The sequence below is a fragment of the Taudactylus pleione genome, unplaced genomic scaffold, assembly GCF_031769625.1.
Source record: "Taudactylus pleione unplaced genomic scaffold, aTauple2 ptg000722l, whole genome shotgun sequence".
Taxonomy (NCBI): domain Eukaryota; kingdom Metazoa; phylum Chordata; class Amphibia; order Anura; family Myobatrachidae; genus Taudactylus; species Taudactylus pleione.
In genome coordinates, this window is record NW_028285124.1 from 1727170 (window position 1) to 1733334 (window position 6165).

A 6165-nucleotide genomic window follows, 5' to 3' on the forward strand; every position below is an offset into this window, starting at 1 on the left:
ATAAAATTTACCGGGAGAGGGTTCCCGGAGAAAACCCCCGGCAATGGCTGCCATGTTCGTGGTCTGTAGACCGCACATGCGCAGGAGTCCGGCACAGCCCAGTCTCTTCACTCGGAGCTTATTGCGCGGGAGGGGCTCATTTTGGAGCCCCTGTCCCTGCAGATGCTGTTTCATACATTCCTGCGCTGTCACTGCATCTGCAATTCAATCATGGGCGCTAATAGGGCGCCCAGGTTAGATTGCAAAAGTGATTATTTATGAATGAGCCCCAAAGACGCTCTCATAGTTTGCGGATGAGAGTAGATATTTATATTGTTGTGTGCAGGGTGAAATATCAGGATTTACTGGCAGAAAACCAGAGCACTGTATGGTGCACCATCGTATTTGTGGGTAGGGGGCAGGAAAATACATTCTACGAGTGGGGGGAGACTCCAGCTGCTAGATTGCAATGAGGGACTGTGAGAAGCAGAGACCACTCAGGCAACTACGGACTGAACAAGGCTTCTTCTGTCTGCCCCATTCATCCAACAATCTTGTGGCTGCATTTCCAGCTGCTCTGTCCTAGGATGGGTCTCAGGATGGGAGTCATTACTAAGAGCCGAGAGGTCTAACTCTGGATGGCTCCTTATAGGAGAACCCTGGGACGTATTAGAGAGAAGGAGGCCTGTGTGCATTCCCTGTCCGGAGACCCCTCCGCTCTCCCCGGCGGCCAGCAGCAAACTGATGCGACTGTCCGGCGATCGCAGCATCAGTAGACTCTGGGCACTAGTCTGTGCCCAAAGTCTACTGCGCATCGTGCAGGCGATTTTTTTAATGCGCATGCACAAAAATGCCAGAAAAATGGACGCGGCAGCCATTTTCCAGTGTTTTGTGCAGGGCTGAGACACCCAAGGTACCTCGGAGAGGTAAGTATTAGATACTATGGGTGCAGGGTGTACGGTGCCAGCTCATGTGCACCCGTTATAGATACATTATAGATACGCCCCTGGGAGAACCACTATATACAAAGCAAACCCTACAATGTATCAATGTACGGAAACATTGTATAATACACTTTACAGTGAGTAATTTCAGAAGTATAAACACACCGGTGCTGATGCGGCGTAGGATGACTCTCCATTCACCCACTGCAGGAGCCGGGAGGCGGAGCTCATGAGTGAGCTCCAGCCCAGATCCGGCCCTGGGTGCAGCAGCCAATGAGAGTCTGACTGACTCTCATTGGCTGCTGAAACAAACACACTGCCGCCAAGCAGTACATCGGTGGCGGTGTGTTTGTTTTACTGTGTAGTGCGGACCGCACTACACACTGAAACCACTGACCTGGGCACGCCTCCGTCTGGGCAGCAACGCCCCCGGCACACCCACCAAAGGGGGCGTGCTGTCACTCACCATCGACAGCACGCCCCCTTTGGTGCGAGACCCATAGCGACGGCTTGGCCGTCGCTATTCGGGTCTCGCACATGCACACGATGGTCTTGACCATCGCGACCATCATCATGGACGCTCGCATAAGCTGTGGGTGGTAACCCACAGCTATGCGAGCGTCCAAGAGGCCGCTCCATTTTTAGGGAGGAGGGCACTGATTCAGAGCGAGCGCTCTGGTCAGAGCGTCCGGCTCTGAATCAAGCCCTCTGATCACTAAGACCTGCAGAGAAGGTAACACTAAAAAACAAACAAAAAAAAAACCCAGATAATCCAAATGCTGTAGTCGGTTACCCAGAGCAACAGAATAACAGAGTATTACTCCGCCATGTACCAGACAGTGCTCACAGGTTGCATGTTATATTGTAAGAGATGTATTTTAGGATTGGGGTTGTATCGCTATATTGGAGGATTTTGGGGTATCTTCAGGTAAGTTCCCTCTCAATATGAAAACGCATGAATGACCCAATGTCGGGGCTCACATTGTTCAGTGTTAGGACCACTCCTAGCAGAGGCGCCTTGATGTAGCCGGTGGCTTATCCTATATTTGTGTGTAACTGATTCAGAGGTGGGTGTGCAAGAGCCCAATAATTCTGTGCATGTGTCTGACATACTGTGAATGCGTCCCAATGTTACCGGCGGGAGACGCAGATCGGAATTGTGGAGACCCATGTAATACCGATATGCGTTCCTGGGCGGTGGATTGGTGAGCGGGCCTGTGTCAGCATACACATATAGTGTACTAGGTACTTAGGATTAGTACTCTTGTGGCAAAGGAATAAAGTTGAAGATTGAGCACGGTGATGCGCGGCGCGGGTCACTTGTACCGGAACCTGTCTTTTGCGCTTTTTTCTTACCCAGATTGTGGGCTTTTTCTCCAAGTTTGCCCCCTAGCTCACTTATAGTGTACTGGGTACCTAGGATTAGTGGTGCGGCTAAGCCCGTGGTGCGATACATAGGGCTGTTTGGCACAATTTGAGGATAGGTGGATGTGGACGTGTCTATAAGCATTTTCGCTGAGCTATCTTCATCTCCCCCGAGCTACCACCATCTACTATAACCAGCAAATTACACATTTGTTGTCTTACTCGTCCATTACACACCGATCACAGATCCGTTACCATCAGTCACACACCGACCACACATCCGTTACCATCAGTCACACATCCGTTACCATCAGTCACACACCGATCACACATCCGTTACCGTCACACATCCGTTACCATCAGTCACACATCCGTTACCATCAGTCACACACCGATCACACATCCGTTACCGTCACACCGATCACACATCCGTTACCATCAGTCAAACACCGATCACACATCCGTTACACACCGATCACACATCCGTTACCATCAGTCACACACCGATCACACATCCGTTACCATCAGTTACACACCGATCACACATCCGTTACCATCAGTTACACACCGATCACACATCCATTACAGTCAGTCACACACCGATCACACATCCATTACAGTCAGTTACACACCGATCACACATCCATTACAGTCAGTTACACACCGATCACACATCCATTACAGTCAGTCACACACCGATCACACATCCGTTACCATCAGTCACACATCCATTACCATCAGTTACACACCGATCACACATCCATTACCATCAGTTACACACCGATCACACATCCGTTACCGTCAGTTACACACCGATCACACATCCGTTACCGTCAGTTACACACCGATCACACATCCGTTACCGTCAGTTACACACCGATCACACATCCGTTACTATCAGTTACACACCGATCACACATCCGTTACCGTCAGTTACACACCGATCACACATCCGTTACCGTTAGTCACACACCGATCACAGATCCGTTACCATCAGTCACACACCGATCACACATCCGTTACCATCAGTTACACACCGATCACACATCCGTTACCGTCAGTTACACACCGATCACACATCCGTTACCGTCAGTTACACACCGATCACAGATCCGTTACCGTCAGTTACACACAGATCACACATCCGTTACCATCAGTCACACACCGATCACAGATCCGTTACCATCAGTCACACACCGATCACAGATCCGTTACCATCAGTCACACACCGATCACAGATCCGTTACCATCAGTCACACATCCGTTACCATCAGTTACACACCGATCACAGATCCGTTACCGTCAGTTACACACCGATCACAAATCCGTTACCGTCAGTTACACACCGGTCACAGATCCGATACCGTCAGTTACACACAGATCACACATCCGTTACCGTCAGTCACACACCGATCACACATCCGTTACCATCAGTCACACACCGATCACACATCCGTTACCATCAGTCACACACCGATCACACATCCGTTACCATCAGTCACACATCCGTTACCATCAGTCACACACCGATCACACATCCGTTACCATCAGTCACACACACCGATCACACATCCGTTACCATCAGTCACACACCGATCACACATCCGTTACCATCAGTCACACACCGATCACACATCCGTTACCATCAGTCACACACCGATCACACATCCGTTACCATCAGTCACACACCGATCACACATCTGTTACCGTCACACACCGATTACACATCCGTTACCATCAGTTACACACCGATCACACATCCGTTACCATCAGTTACACACCGATCACACATCCGTTACAGTCAGTCACACACCGATCACACATCCATTACCATCAGTCACACACCGATCACACATCCGTTACCATCAGTCACACACCGATCACACATCCATTACCATCAGTTACACACCGATCACACATCCATTACCATCAGTTACACACCGATCACACATCCGTTACTATCAGTTACACACCGATCACAGATCCGTTACCGTCAGTTACACACCAATCACACATCCGTTACCATCAGTTACACACCGATCACAGATCCGTTACCATCAGTTACACACCGATCACACATCCGTTACACACCGATCACAGATCCGTTACCGTCAGTTACACACCGATCACACATCCGTTACCATCAGTTACACACCGACGACAGATCCGTTACCATCGGTTACACACCGATCACACATCCGTTACACACCGATCACAGATCCGTTACCGTCAGTTACACACCGATCACAGATCCGTTACCATCAGTTACACACCGATCACAGATCCGTTACCATCAGTTACACACCGATCACACATCCGTTACCATCAGTTACACACCGATCACACATCCGTTACCATCAGTTACACACCGATCACAGATCCGTTACCGTCAGTTACACACAGATCACACATCCGTTACCGTCAGTCACACACCGATCACGCATCCGTTACCGTCAGTCACACACCGATCACGCATCCGTTACCGTCAGTCACACATCTGTTACCGTCAGTCACACACCGATCACGCATCCGTTACCGTCAGTCACACACCGATCACGCATCCATTACCGTCGGTCACACACCGACGACAGATCCGTTACCATCGGTTACACACCGATCACACATCCGTTACCATCGATTACACACCGATCACACATCCGTTACCCACCGACGACAGATCCGTTACCATCGGTTACACACCGATCACACATCTGTTACTGTCAGTCACACACCGATCACACATCCGTTACCGTCAGTTACACAACAATCACACATCCGTTACTATCAGTTACACACCAATCACACATCCGTTACCGTCAGTTACACACCGATCACACATCCGTTACCGTCAGTTACACACCGATCACACATCTGTTACTATCAGTTACACACCAATCACACATCTGTTACTATCAGTTACACACCGATCACACATCTGTTACTGTCAGTCACACACCGATCACACATCTGTTACCGTCACACACCGATCACACATCCGTTACCATCAGTCACACATCCGTTACCATCAGTCACACACCGATCACACATCTGTTACCGTCAGTCACACACCGATCACACATCCGTTACCATCAGTTACACACCGATCACACATCCATTACAGTCAGTCACACACCGATCACACATCTGTTACCATCAGTTACACACCGATCACACATCCATTACCATCAGTTACACACCGATCACAGATCCGTTACTATTAGTTACACACCGATCACACATCTGTTACTAGGCAGAACCATTATGTGCCAGACCTGGGGTGTACAGAGATATGATATCAGCCTGGGAGACAGAGGAGACCAGACACAGACTTTCATACATATGCTTTAATATTGTCATGTTACACTACACACACCAGTGACATTAATAAATACTGCAATGGAAATGTTAAAAAATAATATTATACATGTTTACATATTTCAACAGAAAAACACGCGTCCTGTTTTCAAATAAATAGTACATAAAAAAATAAAGAACTAAAAATGACATTTAATTTAACCTATCTTGTGCCACAGGTAATGTAATGCGATCAGCAAATGCGTCGCTGCGCTGGGTGAGTGGCGTTAACCCCAACTGACCCGGCAAGAGGCGTCCAGTGTATGGCGGCAATGCTCCTGATACAGCGATATCCTACATGAGTATTGTATACAGCAATAGGACACTAATCTCGTACTAATGGTGGAGCAACCGAAGCGTGCAGTGGGAGGAGCCATATACTGGTTGGCCGATGTGGTCTGCACCAATCCTGGCTGAGGCTGGTGATACATTTGCGATGGAGTTACACGCTGGAGGAGAATAAGACGGTCTGCGTTCTGCTGGTCTCCACTTGTGACACCTTCCTGTGCGGTACGGACATGCT